Source organism: Ranitomeya imitator, chromosome 4, assembly GCF_032444005.1.
Source record: "Ranitomeya imitator isolate aRanImi1 chromosome 4, aRanImi1.pri, whole genome shotgun sequence".
Classification (NCBI taxonomy): Eukaryota; Metazoa; Chordata; class Amphibia; order Anura; family Dendrobatidae; genus Ranitomeya; species Ranitomeya imitator.
In genome coordinates this window covers 11,334,541-11,352,676 of record NC_091285.1, presented here as the reverse complement: position 1 = coordinate 11,352,676, position 18,136 = coordinate 11,334,541, and the positions used below count along the sequence as shown (strand labels likewise).

The window sequence follows — 18,136 nt, the reverse complement described above, 5'->3', positions numbered from 1 at the left end:
GCCTAAAAGATGCTTTTTATTGCAAAATATAGTTTTTGCTTCACCACATTTTGAGAGCTAGAATTTTTCCAGATTTTGACCCACAGAGTTATGTGAGGTCTTGTTTTTTTGCGGGACGAATTGACGTTTTTATTGGCACCATTTTCGGGCACATGACATTATTTGATCACCTTTTATTTTGATTTTTGGGAGGCAGAATGAACAAAAAACAGCAATTCAGGAATTGCTTTTTTTTTTATAATACCGTTCTGCGTGTGGTAAAATTGATAAGGCAGCTTTATTCTTCGGGTCAGTACGATTACAGCGATACCTCACATATCTTTTTTTCATGTTTTGGCGCTTTTACACAAAAAATATTTTATAGAAAAAATAATTATTTTTGCATTGCTTTATTCTGAGAGCTATAACTTTTTCAATTTTCTGCTGATGGAGCTGTATGGTGGTTTGTTTTTTGCGGGACAAGATGACGTTTCAGCGGTACCATTTTTATTTACATACGTGTTTTTGATCGGATTTAATTGCGCTTTTTGTTCCGCGGTATGATGATAAAGCATTGTTTTTTGCCTCTTTTTTTTATGTTCACTGAAGGGGTTAACTAGTGGGACAGTTTTATAGAGCGAGTCGCTACGGATGCGGCGATACTAAATATGTGTACTTTTATTGTTTTTTATTTTATTTACATCAATAAATGGATTTATTGGAAAAGCATTAAGCTACTTACTGGTAGCGGCATTTCTCGGAGGCCCATGACAGCACGACGAGAGAGGGGATCCGCCCATTAGGAACAGGAAACCTACAGATACAAAAGGGCGGTACCTCTCCCTTGCCTCAGTTGTATTTCAGAGTCTTGAGAGGACTACCGCGGTTAGTGGCACAAAAAAAATATACACTATATACAAATTATATACAGATTATATACAAATTTCCAGCTATATATTTGGAACTGGTATCATGTGTGAGATATATACATCTATAGGAAGTGCAACCCCCACGTGAATAGGGAGGGAACTAAGGGTGCTGTCATGGGCCTCCGAGAAATGCCGCTACCAGTAAGTAGCTTAATGCTTTACTCGGACTCCCATGACAGCACGACAGAGAGAATTACAGAGATGTAAGGTACCTTAGGGAGGGACTATGGCCTGTAGCACCCTTAACCCGAAAGTGAGATCAGAGGAAGCCCCCAAATCCAACCTATAGTGCTTAAAGAAGGTGGACGGGGATGACCATGTGGCCGCCTTACATATCTGGTCGATTGATACTCCAGATTTTTCCGCCCAGGATGTAGCCATGGCCCTGGTGGAATGCGCCCTCAGATTCTGCGGAGCCGGACCCCCACCTGCAGTATAAGCCAAAGAGATAGCCTCCCTAATCCACTTTGCTAGCGTGTATTTTGATACCCTGAGTCCCTTTCTAGGATTTTGGAAAGATAAAAATAATGCATCATCTTTCTTCCATGTGTCGGTAACAGAGATGTATTCTAGCAGGCATCTCCTAACGTCTAATGTATGGAGTAGTTCTTCCTTAGGGTTAGCAGGATTGGGGAGGAAGGATGGTAAAATTATCTCTTGTGACCTGTGAAACCGTGATGACACTTTTGGTAAATAGGCCGGGTCCGGTCTGAGGATTACTCTGGTAGAAACTCTGTATAAGGGGATACCCTGGAGAGAGCTTGTATATCTCCTACTCTACGGGCAGATGTAATTGCTACCAGAAATGCTGTCTTAAGGGATAGGGCCTTAATTGAAGCTGATTGTAAAGGTTCAAATGGCTCTTTAGTCAATGCTGATAGGACTAAGTTGAGATCCCAAGGCATAGATCTGTCTTTCTGAATGGGTCTAGATCTACTGGATGCCTTAATGAACCTTGAAATCCAGTAATTATTGGCAATGTTACAGGAGAATAGAGCCCCTAGGGCCGAGACCTGTACCTTCAGAGTACTAGTGGATAGACCTAGTTCTAATCCTTTTTGCAGGAATTCTAAAATTTCTTTTACAGGTATTCCTTCTTCTAAAATGAAATCAGAAGAGGCCAGAAACTTTCGCCAGGTCCTAGCGTAGATCGTTGTGGTTATTTGTTTCCTACTTTTCATAAGGGTTTCAATCAAATTCGGGAAGAACCCTTTGTTTTTCAGTAACGCCCTTTCAAAATCCATGCCGTTAAATGAAGGTTCTTTACTTGCGGATGACTGATCGGACCCTGGTAGAGTAAATCCGGAATCTCCGGAAGCACCCAGGGATCCTCCACTGACATGATCCTGAGCCAAGTGAACCAGGCCCTTCTGGGCCAGAATGGGGCAATCAATATAACCCTGGCTCGATCTTCCCTTATCTTCCTGACTACTAAGGGTAATAGGCCTAGAGGAGGAAATGCATACGCCAGCTGAAAATCCCAATTGATCAGAAAAGCGTCTACGGCTAGAGGATTCTCCCTGGGATTTAGGGAACAGAATTTTGTTGTCTTCCGGTTGTCACTGGTAGCAAATAGATCTACATCTGGATGTCCCCATTTGTGGACAATCTGATCGAACACATGATTGTTTAGGGACCACTCCCCTTGCCTCAAGGTGTTGCGGCTTAGAAAGTCCGCCTTGATGTTTTCTTTTCCTCTTATGTGTAGAGCGGTTAGGGATAAAAAGTGATTCTCTGCTGTCTGGAACAGACGATCCGCCACCCTCATCAGTGACTCGGAATGAGTTCCACCCTGATGATTTATGTATGCGACCGTCACCCGGTTGTCCGATAGGATCTTGACATGATGACCGTGCAGATATGAGAGGAATTTTTTCACTGAAAGCTCTACTGCCATTAACTCTTTCTGGTTGGAGGAGGCTGATATTAGGGAAGGGGGCCATAGACCCTGAACCATCATGTCATCCATGTGTGCTCCCCAACCCGAAGGGCTAGCATCAGTTGTTACCACACGTGTTACCTGAGACACCCAGGGAACCCCCGCCGATAAGTTTTCACTGACTAGCCACCACTTAAGAGATGTGAGTGCTTTTGGACCTAAAGTAACCTGACTCTGCAGGGACCCCTGTAAGATTTTGTCATTAACCAGCACCTCAGATTGTAATGGTCTGGTGTGGAATTGGGCCCAACGGACAGCGGGAATGCAAGAGGTTAAGGAACCCAATAGTGACATAGCCTGTCTAAGGGTCATGGATGGTTTGTCAATTGCCTTAGACACCTGTTGCTGGATATGTAATGATTTGTCGGGTGGAAGACAACACTGTTGGGATTCTGAGTTTAATGACAGTCCTAAGAATCTTTGTATTTTTTGAGGCTGTAAACGAGATTTCTCATAATTTATGATCCACCCCAGACGCTCCAGTCTGGATGTGGCTGTTTCTAGCTGGGACAGGCAATGGTCTGCTGAGCTCCCCACTATAAGGAAGTCATCCAAGTAGGGAATGATCAGGATGTTGGACTCTCGCAAGTGCGCCATGACCTCAGCCACTAATTTTGTGAACACCCTAGGAGCCGCTGATAAGCCAAAGGGGAGAGCTCTGAACTGGAAATGGCGAATGCTACCCTCCATTGACACCGCTACTCTCAGGAACTTCTGGAAATCTTCATGTATTGGAACATGATAGTATGCATCTTTAAGATCTACAACTACCATGAAACAGTGATTAAACAATATCTTTATTGCTGAATTAATTGTTTCCATTTTGAAGGATTCATTAACCAGGAACTCATTAAGACACTTTAGATTAATGATCGTTCTAAACGATCCATCTGGCTTTTTGATCAGAAAAAGAGGAGAATAAAATCCCCTTCCTTTTTCTGAATCTGGAATTTCCACCAATACATTCTTGGCGCATAAGTTCATGACTTCAGCCTCTAGGGCTGCTTGCTCCAGGGGGGAGGAACGATAAGGGGTTAATTTGAATTTATCCCGAGGCCAATGATTGAAGTCCAGCTTTAGACCTTTAGTAACAATGCCTCTGACCCATCTACTGTTCGTTATGTCAAGCCATGCTGAGGAGAATGCTGACAGTCTACCCCCCCCAGGGATTGCTAGTCATTGGTCTGGTTTTTTCTGATCCTTTGAGGAACGGCGAAACATATATCCCGTACCTCTACCGCGTCTGTCTTCCCATCTGAAACTCTCTCTAGTGGGAGAGGACCCGCGTTTCTTCCCACGACCAAATCTTCATCGACTGAAGGGTCGGCGGTAGGATGCCGAGTACAGGCTTGGAAACTTCTTTTTATCATCGCCTGCCTTTTCCAGCAACTCGTCCAGCATTGGACCAAAGAGATACTGTCCCTCGCACGGAATGGCGCAGAGCTTAGTTCTGGACTGGATGTCACCTGACCAGCACTTTAACCATAGGGCCCTGCGAGCCGCGTTAGATAGACCTGCCGCTCTGGCCGCCATCCTGACAGAGTCCACAGAAGCATCCGATAGGAAGGCTGCAGCATTCTGAATTGTCGGAAGCGCTTTCAGAATAGAATCTCTGGATGCCCCATCCTTCAGCTGAGACTCTAATTGATCTAGCCAGACCATTAATGACCTGGCTGTGCATGTTGCGGCCACTGCTGGTCTGAGGGATCCCGCCCCATATCCTCAAAGGGTAATGAGGCTTTCTTTGACGCCTTTGCTACTGCCGCGTCCAACCTCGGAGCTTTATCCCATGTCTCCACCACCGGATCATCAAAGGGATACCTGCGTTTTAAAGCTGGCCCCCTTTTTTTCAGGTTTTTTCCATTCTCGGAGTATCAATTCTTGGATCTTCTCATTTACCGGAAAAGATCTATGTTTCTTACGATCTAAACCACTAAACATTAACTCCTGTTTTGAGGGCTGTGATTTGGGTTCCTCTATACCCATCGTGCCTCTAACTGATTTGACTACCTTGTCAATCTTATCCAAGGGTAGACAAAATCGTCCAGACTCCTCATCTGATGAAGAGGAAAAAGGACTAGAGAGATAGGTACTTTCTTCTCTTTCCTCTTCTGACGAATTAGAGTCCAGAGGGGTCCTATGTTCGGGCCTTCCGCTTGGGATAGGGATCGTAATGACTCCCTTACTTCTAGCCGGATCATTTCTTTTAAATTTGCCGTACTCACGGACTCTTCTGCTCCCTCGGGGAGGACAATATAGGTGATAACCACTATCTGACCTAAGGTCACTTCCACCCAACCACTCCTGTAGACCTCACCGTCTGTTGTATACAGGGGGCACATAACTTTTTAGTACAAGAGTCGGGTAAGAGGACTCCACAGAGGGCACACTCCTTATGCTTGGATTTTTCCGTACTTTTCTTCCCCTGGAAAGATAAAGTATAAGGGGCCCGCGTCACAGAGTGAACTTTCACGTAGATCACTTACCCGTGCGCCCAAGTCAAGTACCGGAATCCGAGGGGGTTCTTTCCTAGTCGAAGCTCTGGATCCCTGTTCGGATGAGCTTTTTCGACTGGGTTGGTCGCCTCTATCCTTTTTGGGCTTCTGACGCATCTCGTCTGACAGCTGCTGCTGCTGCTCACCACCACTCTCCGTGACGGATTACGACCAAAAGCAGGGTTCTGACATTGTAACCTGCTTATATCCCCCTTGGATCCGGTCAGCAGATAGGCCAGCGCTATCCCTATTGGTTCCGGACACAGCAAGGAGGGCAGAGGGCTGTTGGACGAACCGGCGTTCAGATGCGATGGGCGCCGCCATCTTGGATCGCCTGCGCATGCGCAGACGTCCGGCGACCCGGAAGCGGCTACCAAACTCCGCCCCCCCACGTCACCGCACCCGGAAACGCTCCAGCACACGCTGAGAGCGGTGCAGGACGCCGGGGACAGATCGGCAGCGCTCCGGAGCTCCCCACACATCCGAGCCCGGCACCCGCAGCCATGCCGCACCACTGCACCACCAATGGGAATACTTACCTGCGCCGACGCTGATGGATGCAGGAAATCCTCCGGATTCCGCTCCCTGCTGCGAACGCCACCGACGTGCAATCCAGCAAGGACCACCGTGGCGTCTCCAGGGATCTCCGCACCAGCCGAGGTAGGAGACCCCCCCGCTACCGTAATCGGCCGGCCGGCCTGGGCTTCTGTCTGTAGGCACCCGTCCCCTCAGGAACAGGAAACCAACTGAGGCAAGGGAGAGGTACCGCCCTTTTGTATCTGTAGGTTTCCTGTTCCTAATGGGCGGATCCCCTCTCTCGTCGTGCTGTCATGGGAGTCCGAGTAAAATATTTACATTTTTTTTAATATTTGGGGATTTTTGTAAAAACTATTTTTACACATTTTATTTTTATTTTTTTTACTTTAGAATATTGTCCTAGGGTGGGACATCACTGTATCATGGCAGATCGCAGATCAGCGATCTGACAGTGCAGGAAGCTTGCCGACGCCTGCTCAATGCAGGCGCTCCCAAGCCACCTCACTGAAGGACCCCCGCGGCCATTTTGGATCCAGGGGTCTCCATGGAGACCATGAGAATAACGCGTTCATATCGCATTATTCTCATGGGAGTGCACAGGGAGCCCCCGTCCCTGTGCGATCCCCCTCTATGCCTCTGTCACTACTGACAGCGGCATCAGAGGGGTTAAATGCCCGCAATCGGTGCTAGCACCGATCGCGGGCATTGCGGCGGGGTGTCAGCTGTCACATACAGCTGACACCTGCACCCGATCACCGCAGCGCTCAGCGCGAGACCGCGGTGATCAGTGCACCATACTAGTACTGTGGCTGGCACAATTGCAGTTGCCACAGCGCCGTACTCGGCGCATGGCACGAAGGGGTTAAGGACTACAATGGAACAGGGAGTATTTGTGTTGGTTTATTATTTTATGTTTATTACAGGAGATCGACGGCATCGCAGGAATTAGGAGTACAATAAAGATGGGAATCTCTATCCATGGCCCCTTCCTAGGTTATTTATATGAGCCCACAACTGTCTGCATAGCCTTTGCTGGTTATTAATTATAGGGGGACCGCACATCATTTTTTCGGGGGCTTCCCTATTTTAATAGCCAGTAAAGGCTAAATATACAGCTGTGGGCTGATATTAATAGCCTGGGAAGCTCCATAGGTATTACCCCCTTCCCAGGCTATAAACATCAGCCCCCAGTCGCTGGCTTTCCTTCTGCTGGTTTGGAAAATTGCATGGAAGCCCATGCCTTTTTTTTTTCCCCCACTGACAGCGGCATTTAACTACCGCTTCCGGATAAAAATGCGCTCATCGCCGACCCCGTCACATGATCGGGGGTCAGCGATGCGTCGGCATAGTAACCAGAGGTCTCCTTGAGACCTCTATTGGTTGCTGATGCTGGCTTGCTGTCAGCGCTACCCTGTGGTCGGCGTTCATAGCAAGCCTGTAATTCAGCTACATAGGAGTGATCTGATGATCACTGCTATGTAGCAGAGCCGGTCAGGCTACGCCAGCTTCTAGCCTCCCATGGAGGCTATTGAACCATTATAATAGATGAATGAATAGCTTTGAAACGCGTTGAATAAACCACCCGAACATCTTATAACTATATCTGGATCCATCATTTGTCGCAGCAGCGTGGATTTTATCCACATTCATCTATTATAACGGTTCTGAGAGGTCGCAGCTCCTGTGGATCTGCAGCAGCTGACAACTACACGCTTTTACTGTGTACCACCAGGTGAGCAGTTCTCTCATAATTGATTGGAAACAATCCTGGGGATGAGACCCTATTTGCGCTTTTTTTGTCTCCTACCTTTCTATGGAGGCTATTGAAGCATGGCAAGAGTAAAAAAAAAAAATAAAAAAAAAAAAAAAATTATGAACGTTTAAATCACCCCCCTTTCACCCCATTCAAAATAAAACAATAAAAATAAAATCAGATATACATGGAGCGCCCCAATGGGGCCGTGGGGTACTCGGTACCGGGTCCTGTGGTTCACAAGGGGATGTCACGGTGGCTGACCTGGTCTGTGACCCTGGGACGTCCGTGTTAAAGGGGAAAGGTCTTTAAAGGGGTAAAGTTTATGTTCGTGACGCCACCTGTGGTATTCGGTCAGGGTGACCGACGCTGCTTAGGGGTCTGCTGGGGTGATGTTATGGCAGCTAGATGGTATACCTTCCCACAGATGAAGTGTGTCCCCAGGGCTCCCGGTGTGTAGATGGTGGATAGTGAGAGGCGCAGAGAAGAACGAGGACACAAGGTTGCAGTCTCTTTACCTTTACTGAAGACTTCAGCATCCACAGTCCAGAGCACCAGATCACAGGGCAGGCAGAGTCCGGCCGGTTTGGAGGCAAGTCCAGAGTCCCCTTGTCCAGGTGGAAATCAGTAGCCTTCCATTGCGCTGCAGTGGTGTAGTCCCTCACTGCCTATGGCTTCACATAAGGGTCTCACAGATGTGATGTTTCTCTATCTGTCCCCCGTAGTTGGATAGGACAAAACCTGTATGACTGGTGGCTTGAGGCTGTTTATAGGGAGTCTAGCACGCCCCGGCCTCTGAGGGGTGCCACCGTGCCTCCTGGGTGTAGGTGCAGACAGGTAACTTGCAATTAGCTGTCCTTCCGGTCTCTGGAGTTAAGCATAAAGGTCCTTACTCCCTCGGTGTTCTGGCTACTGGGATTCTGCGCCTCAGAAGGAGGCAGCCTGTGCAGGGCTGGTCCCCTTCTGGTATCCTCTCCTTTGATCTGACTTCCTTCATGCTCGCTGCAATACAGGTCTGCCTTCTGAATGTCTCTTTCTGGGAGCTGCAGCTCTGAGGGCATGCACAGCTCCTTGGACCCTCTGTCCTCCTCAGACTCTGGTCTGGAACATTATGACTCTCCCTACAGACTACCAGTTATATATATGTGGGGAATGACCTAATAAATAGGAGCAGACGTTCCCCCTGGTGGTCTGGAGTGTGATTTTTTTTTACATGTTTGGGTTACCTGGATGCAGTTTTCCTTCTTTGCCTCCAAACATAGCATCACTCTCCCCCAGAGGAAAGCAATACCACTGCGACAACCAGGTCCCTGGGGCGCCGCATACACATATTTGGTATCGTTACGTTCAGAATCACCCGATTAAAAAAAAAAAAAAGGGATTAACCTGTTTGCGAAATGGCGTAGTGAGAAAAAAAAAAAATTAAAACGGCCCGGATTACGTTTTGTTGGTCGCCGCGACATTGCATTAAAATGTAATAACGGATGAAGAAAAGAACGTGTCTGCACCAAAATGGTATCACTAAAAACATCAGCTCGGCACGCAAAAAAATAAATAAAAAATAAGCCCTCACCTGACCCCATATCACGAAAAACGGTGCAATTTTTATTTTAGCAAAGTTTGGAATTTCTCTTCACCACTTAGATAAAAAAAAAAAAAATAACCTAGACATGTTTGGTGTCTATGAACTCGTAATGACCAGGAAAATCACAATGGCAGCTCAGTTTTAGCATTTAGTGAACCTAGCAAAAAAAACACACATGGGATTGCACTCTTTATGCAATTTCACTGCACTTGGAATTTTTCTCCCCCATTTTTTAGTACACAACATGGTAAGACCAATGATGTCGTTCAAAAGTACAACTCGTCCTGTAAAAAAAATAAATAAGCCCTCACATGGCCATATTGAGGGGAAAAAAAAAAGTTATGGCTTTGGGAAGGAGAGGAGCAAAAAACAAACACGGAAAATCCCAGTGTCATGAGGTGGTTAAACAGGAGATCGAGGGCTTAACTTGGGATGGCAGACTAATAAAGATGGCAAAACTGTGTTAGATTTTGACTTTGTACTGTGTGGTGTTTTATGAACCCTTTAACAACTGTAGGATTAGTAATGGAGAGGTGTCTTATTGACGCCTCTCCATTACTGAGCCGGCTTAATGTCACCTTACAATAGGAAGGTGACATTAACCCCTCATTACACCACAACAGGGCAAGTAGGAAGTACTGGGCAAAGCTCCAGAATTGGCGCATCTAGTAGATACGCCTTTTATGGGCAGCTGCAGGCTGCTGTTTTCATGTTGGGGGGCCATATCCATGGCCCCTTACCAGCCCGGACATGGGAGTTTTGCCAACCCTTCATGCCGCGGCCCTTTTTCATTTTTGTGTTTTCGTTTTTCGGTCCCCTCCTTCCCAGAGCCGTAACTTTTTTATTTTTCCGTCAATATGGCCATGTGAGGGCTTGTTTTTTGCGTACCGAGCTGACGTTTTTAATGATACCACATTTGTGCAGATATGGTCTTTTGATCCCCCGTTATTGCATTTGAATGCAATGTCGCGGCGACCAAAAAAAAAAACGTAATTCTGGTGTTTCAAATTTTTCTCGCTACACTGTTTAGCGATCAGGTTAATGCTTTTTTTTTTTACTGATAGATCGGGCGATTCTGAACGCGGCGATACCAAATATGTGTAGGTTTGATTTTTTTTTATTTATTTATATTTTGCATGGGGCAAAATGGGTGTTATTTAAACTTTCATATTTTTTTATTTTTTTTCATATTTTTAAAAACATTTTTTTTTTAACTTTTGCCATGCCTCAATAGCCTCCATGGGAGGCTAGAAGCTGGCACCACTCGATCGGCTCAGCTACATAGCAGCGAACATCAGATCGCTGCTATGTAGCTGAATTGCAGGTGTGCTATGAGCACCGACCACAGGGGGGCGCTCACAGCAGGCTGGCATCAGTAACCATAGAGGTCTCAAGGACCTATGGTTACCATACTGACGCATCGCCGAACCCCGATCATGTGACGGGGGTTGGCGATGCGCTTCTTTTCCGGCCGCGCGATGGTTAAATGCCGCTGTCAGAGTTTGACAGCGGCATTTAACAGGTTAATAGCGGCGGGGGAATTGCGATTTCACCTGCCGCTATTGCGCGCACATGTCAGCTGTACAAAACAGCTGACATGTCTCGACTTTGATGTGGGCTCAGCGCCGGAGCCCACATCAAAGGGGGAGACACGATATGAGCAGTACATGTACTGCTCATGTCATGAAGGGGTTAAAAATATACAGGAGACCCCCCACGTTTTGTTTTTTCTTTCATTCTCCCACACCTAGGGGAACAGCGCTTACAGTAGCGCTGTTTCCCCTGCGGCTGTCCGTCCACACAGTTCTCCGTGTGCAGGACATTTGGCGGCCCGTGTGTCTAGGTAAAAACAAAACGTCTGCGTGTTTTGCACATGGTCCGTCAAAACACGCTGACATCTGCATAGACCCATTCATTTGAATGGGTCCAAGTGTGTCAGTGACTCAGGTACGTGAGAAGACTCACTACACGTATCGGAGGCACTGACGTGTGAGAAATCAGACTTGCATTTTTTTGCAGCTGTCGCTTTTGTTTCTTTTAAATACACAAAGTTTTAAATAAATCTCGTTTGTGCCAGAAACTTCTTGTTTGCGGAGTTACTTAGCTTTGATCCAACTTCAATGAAAGAGTCATGAGCAGATTACATGCAATTAGCTTTATTTTCACAGCAGGATTACAATAAAAACACATGCAATTTGGATTTTTTGCAACTCACTGAGTGCACCACTCCAGAATTGTTTTTTTTTTTTGCTATTCTATAGCTGGAGTGGTGCTTCAAATCTAAGGTTCCTGCCCCTACTGTCAAACTTGCCCAAAACCATCTTCACCTTTTATCGCTGCCCATCCCGTGGGTCTCTAGCCGTTTGTGACCAGTCTGATCGTTCCAGAGATCAGTTCTCAATGTAAGTCTATAAGAGCTTGTGATCGTCACTTCTTACGGCCACAAGTTGGAACCGTAGTGGCGCCGATAAAAAGGTGAAGATGGCGGTGTGCAGGTATAAGACTACAGGGCAGGGACCTGACATTAGTAGCACCTCTCCAAGGCTGGGGGGGGTGGGCGAGAAAAAAAAAAAAAAAAAAAGCTGGAGTGGTGTATGATGTCTATGGGGAAAGTCTGCAAATAAAACGCACGATTACTGCAAAAGAAAATTGTAGGACAATAATGTATTTTAGCATCTGAATTACAACATCAAGTGACTTTATGGTGCAGATAACATAGTAAGTTAGTAAGTAAGGCCGAAAAAAGACATTTGTCCATCCAGTTCAGCCTATATTCCATCATAATAAATACCCAGATCTACGTCCTTCTACAGAACCTAATAATTGTATGATACAATATTGTTCTGCTCCAGGAAGACATCCAGGCCTCTCTTGACACCAGTCGTTCTTCTATGACGATGGTGTCTCCTCAATTGTTGCTCCTCCCCAATAACTTGATAGAACCTTCACATAAATAAAACACAGCATAGAGGGGCTCGGTGAAGGTGGCAGTGAAGGTGTGCAAGTGTTCGATGGGGTCACACAGTTCATAGAAGGACAACTGCCCGGCCTCATAATCCAGACAGATCCTGACTCCATCAGTGGAGTTATAATGATGTAGCAGCATCTCGTTACGATCATGGGTTATTGAATACTGATTACCAAAGAACATCCCTCCATATAAACCCCAGGACTTGTTATTCGAGCCAATAAGTGACTGATGCCCCCACCGGTCCATACTGTGGTAACACATTCCCACCCTCCACCCTCTTGATTTAGTCATATCCACATCCCAGTAATGTCGTCCTGAGGAAAATCCCCTCCTGCTCATCACCTGAGGATGTTCCTGGAATCTCGCTGCTGTTTCCGGGCCATTGTGGTTTATTTCTGACCAGGTCACAGTTTCCAGGTCATCTGATACAAGGAGAATATTATGAGCCGTGTTTACATTCAGTGCTATGATTTCAGGCTCCTGCACATAGAAGGTCACATTCACAGCTCTTATCACAGCAGATAATGTGTGCGATACGTGTGAGATCAGCTTTGCCCCCCCCATCATGTCCTCCTTTGTTCTCCTCAGGATCACACAAGTCACTTGAGTCAGGATGCTGTAAGAGAGTCAGTGGATCCGTCATGTTACACAGCTCCTCAATGTCCCTCATCTTCCTCGACAGCTCATCCTTCTTTATTTCCAGATTCTGAATTAAATCAGATAGTGAGTGTGAGGTCTGCTCTCCCTGTATGGAGATCTCACTCAGGACCTTCTTCTCCAGCTCGTCCACCCGTCTCCTGATGTCTACAAACAAAGCAGTGACTCTCCTGGTTTCTCTAGATGTCTTCTCTTGAGCTTTTCTCCTCTGCTCCTCCAGATTCCGGACACTTCTCTCAGTTTTATTTCTTTTTGCGGTCAGTTTCTGCAGAACATTTTTCAATTTCTCCATCTTTTTTACAAAGGCCTCATCTAGAGAGTCTATGTTATGTTCCTTGTGACCTCCAATCAGACTGCAGGACATACATATACAAGTCGCGTCATCAATGCAGTAATATTCCAGGATCTTCTTATGGACAGAACATTTTTTGGTCTGTAGAGAAGTGCAGGGATCAGTGAGGACGTGTTCTGGTCCTTTGCTGTGATCTTTTAGGTGACCATCACACAGAGAAGCCTCGCATTGTATACAGGATCTAACAGCAAGTGCCGGAGAGTCCACACAGTAAGTGCAGAGGATTGAGGCCTTCTCCCCACGAATAGACAGGAAGTTCTCCACTTCTTTACACAGAGTTCTGTTCTTCTCCAGTGCCGGCCGCTCCCGAAACTCTTCTCTACATGTAGGACAAGAATAAACTCCAGACTCATCTTGTGTATTCAGGGTCTGATCAATACAGACCCGGCAGAAGTTGTGTCCACATCGAAGGGTTACAGGATCCTTATACAGGGTCAGACAGATTGAGCAGTTCAGCTCCTTTTCAAGGCCTGCAGACGCCATCCCTGAAAGCAGAAGGAAGAAATGAAGGTACAAGTTTGTAAGGATCAGAGAACAATGGGTGTGATATCAGCTTATGACATAAGATAATGTAGAAATATTATATATTTTAACAGCACCCACAAAAGTGATTTCGGCCAATGAGCCGGATTAAATGGTCATTGTCCATTTGCATCAGTGATTTTCTCATTACATTGTTTAAAAACCAGACACCATATAGGTACATGAAAAATAAGGATATTATACTTCCATGTAAGGCCATGTTCACACCATCCTTTTTTTCCCCCCCATGCGGAATCGCCGCGATTTTCCCGCTGCGGGTCCGCAGCTGTTTTCCATGCAGGGTACGTTACAATGTACCCTATGGAAAACAGGAACTGCTGTGCCCACATTGCGGAAAATCCCCCAAAAAGCCGCGCTGAATAGCTGCGGTAAAAAAGAAGTACCATGTCACTTCTTTTTGCGAAACTGCAGCGGTTCTGCACCCATTGACCTCCATTGTGAGGTCAAACCCGCAGATGAAAAAAATATCTGCGGGTTTTCTGCAGTTTGTGGTGCAGAACTGCTGCAGTGTGGATGCCCCCCCGTGCTCCGATGCCACCCCCCCCCCCGGTGCCCTAATCTCCCCCCTTATACTTACCGGGCCTCTCGGTGTCCGTCTTCTCCCTGGGCGCCGCCATCTTCCAAAATGGCGGGCGCATGCGCAGTGCGCCCGCCGAATCTGCCGGCAGGCAGATTTGTTCCAGGCACATTTTGATCACTGTGATAACCTCACAGTGATCAAAATAAAAAAAAAAAGTGTAAAAGCCCTCCCCCCCCCCCCCCTCTTTATCACCTCCATAGGTAGTAACACTAATAAAATAAATAATTTTTTCCCCCCCCCCACTACAGTTAGAACTAGGGTTAGGGGTAGGGTATTTTCAGCCATTTTAACCCTAAAAAAAAAACAAAAAAAAAAAAAAACACCTTCCTAGACTCTGCAGAAAAACTGCATAAAAAAGCACCAAAAAACGCACTTGCGTTTTCTGCCAAGAGCTGCGGTTTTTAGTGCAGAAAAAACAGCAGGGAAATCAGGAACGTGTGAACATGGCCTTAGACTCATGTCTGAATAAGGCCTAAAGCCAGGTTCACATGAACTTGTTTTCTGTCCATGTGAGGAACGTACTGCGCATGACAACATCTATGCTAGTGCACATTGGCTCGTTTCCACACAGAGAAAAAACAAAACCAAAGACAGCAGTTTGCTTTATGGACAAGAATAACCCATGTATATAGTGGGAGAGGCTCATGGATCTGTGAGACTATGTGGACAAACACCTGGAGCAGCACCTTGGGCTAGTAGTGTCAACATGCAGCTGTGACTGATCCAAAGAGTTTAGCGCTCATCCTAGCAGAACCCAAAAGGCAAGTAGAGAAGGCCGCAGATCGCAATGTGGTCAATAATTTTAACACCCATATTTAAAAAAAAAAAAAAAAAAAAAAAATTGCACAGTACAACACCAGAGGTGTGATGTGTAGCAACAACAGCAATATTGGTCAGGACAAAAAAAAAAAACAAAGAAATACAACACTGTGTGGTGACAAAATAGAGTAAAAAAATGCTGTAAATAATAACATCAACCTAAAAAAAAAAAAAAAAAAAGCATAAAAGAGCAACTTTACCTGGAGACAAAGATGAACCACAAAGCAAGCAAGCCCGTATCACACAGACGCTTCCTCAGGAGTCTCAGGTTGGAGGCAGAGCTGTGATTTATATGTAACAAAGGATTCTAACAGCGAAAACCTGTAATGGAATCAAAGGAGAATACAGCAGCCAAAAGTCAGGATGGAGTCCTCTCCGCACCACATGTTACCTGTGAGGAAATCCTAATAACAGGCAGGTGAGCGGGATAGAGAGCCGGAGCTAAAGGTCAAGAATATCAGGGAATATAGGAACAGAGACACTGGCGGCCATGAAGATCACATAGAAGGAGACGAGGATTAGATCACCACGATGTGCCATAATGGACACGACGAGTAACGCAATATAGAACAAATGTGACAGAATAAAATGGCGGAGACGACTCGCTAGTTAGGAACGGACATAAAGCGCAGTCACTATGAAGTGTGGGAATCAGATGAGAGCGGAGAGGACTGTGGTCACAGGGGAATGCGACAACTCCTGTATAAATGTCTGTGACATTAATCCTCCTCCCAAAAAGTGCGCAGCTCAGAAATCTCACCTACAGCATCAGATCCTGACTGACGTAATGACCATCATAGCTGAATCTCTCCCTCGCTTTACGGCCATGGTCACACGCTCAGTATTTGGTCAGTATTTTACCTCAGTATTTGTAAGTGGAACAATCTGAGGAAAAGTATAAGAGAAACACGTCACCACTTCTGCATTTATCACCCACTCCTGGTTTTGGCTACAAATACTGATGTGAATACTGACCAAATACTGACAGTGTGAACGCGGCCTTAAGAAGAGTATTCACATACTCCAGGATACTAACATTTGGGGTAGGTGTAGGTGGAGTCTCCTCTAAAGCTGCACAGATTATAATGGTTACGTGTTCTATCCATGAACATCAGATTGTGTGTCCGAAAAATCGACGTCTGAATGAGGCCGAAGTCTGACTTTGACTAGTCATCCGATCCGAGACTAAGGCTGCGTGTCCACGTTCAGGATGGCAGGCGGTATCGTCGGAGCGGCAAACCCGCTCTGCGGTAAGCCCCGCCCCCTTTCTGGGACGCGATGATGCCAGATGTGTTCATAGCACACATCCGGGATCATCGCTCCCCACCATAGGGCCCTGTGCTATATCTTGTGGCGACGCAGCGTCGCCGCAAGATATACGGACATGCTGCGATCTGAAAAGACGCGCCGCATGTCCAGAGTCGCGGGGCCACCGCGTGCGTGTTACCACGCATAGTGGAGACGGGATTTCATTAAATCCCCTCCACTATGCTGTAACATCTGGACGCTGCGTGTTTGACGCTGCGGCTCTATGCAGCGTCAAACACGCAGCGTTTACTGCACGTGGACACATACCCTGAGGGTATGTTTCCACGTTCAGGAAACGCTGCGTTTTTTATGCTGCGTTGAGCCGCAGCGTCAAAAACGCAGCGTCCAGATGTTACAGCATAGTGGAGGGGATTTAATGAAATCCTGTCTCCACTATGCATTAAAAGACGCATGCGGCAGACCAGCGAAAGCGCACATGCGGCGCGTCTTTTAAGAACGCAGCATGTCCTTACATTGCTGAAACAACGCAAGGACAGCGCAGGTGACCTGCCAGTGACCTCAGGTGCAGATTTGGTCAGGATTTTACCTGCCTAAAATCCTGACCAAATCCTGATGCGATCCTGAACATGGACACATACCCTAAAGGCTCCTACTCCGGTCAGCTCTGTCTCGTATCTGTGATAGTCTATGAGGCTGCTCACAAACCTTTTTTTTTCTCCTAGGACCGAGTAGTCCACACGAAAGCAAGGAAGCTTGTCCAATATTGAGCCAAATGTTGGTTCCATTGCAAGTCCATGGATTTGTGATAAAATCAGACAGCACTTGGCTGCCATAATTTGATATGAAAAACTTGAGTTTCCTTTCTTCTGAGAAAAACTGACAAAAAACTGACATTGACCAAATTCTGATGAAGCTGCAGGTCCCCTCTAAGGGCAGTCTCACACGTCCAGATAATTCCGGTACCGGAAAAATCGGTACCGGAATTATCCGTGTCCGTGTGCCCGTGCGTTTCTGTGGCACATCAGTGTGGCACACGTGTGCTGCCCATGTGCCCACTGGGTGCCACACGCACCGGCATCTGGTGCTGAAGCCGCCATTGATATCTTCCCTGCAGCAGCGTTTGCTGTAGAGAAGATATGAAGATATGAATATTCCTTTTTTTGTTTAAGTTTCCCGTGTTTAAAATAAAGCTACATGTCCCCACCCCCCTCCCAGCCCCTGTGCGCCCCCCCCCGCTGTTCTTAAAATACTCACCCGGCTCCCTCGCTGGCTGGCGCTGCTTCCTGTCCTGGCCGCACCTTCTACTGTATGCGGTCACGTGGGGCCGCTCATTTACAGTGATGAATATGCGGCTCCACCCCTATGGGAGGTGGAGATGCATATTCATAACTGTAATCGGCGGCCCCACGTGACCGCTCATACAGTAGAAGGTGCGGCCAGGACAGGAAGCAGCGCCAGCGAAGGAGCGAGCCGGGTGAGTATTTTAAGAACAGCGGGGGGGCGCACAGATTTTTGGGGACATGGAGCTTTATTTTAAACAGGAGAAACTTATAAAAAAAAGGAAAATTCATATCTTCTCTACAGCAAACGCTGCTGCAGAGAAGATATGAATGGCCGCTTCAGCACTAGTGGGGGGACTGTGCTTACTGTAGCGCTGTCTCCTGCACGGCACACGGACGGCACACGGACAACGTCCGTGTGCGGTACGTGTTTTACACGGACCCATTG

At 46.7% G+C, this 18,136-nt stretch overlaps 1 pseudogene; it reads right to left on the bottom strand.

The window, feature by feature from the left end:
* Positions 1–12,096: 12,096 nt before the first annotated feature.
* LOC138673844 (E3 ubiquitin/ISG15 ligase TRIM25-like) lies at positions 12,097–14,029 on the bottom strand (annotated as a pseudogene).
* Between the last annotated feature and the right edge of the window lie 4,107 nt (positions 14,030–18,136).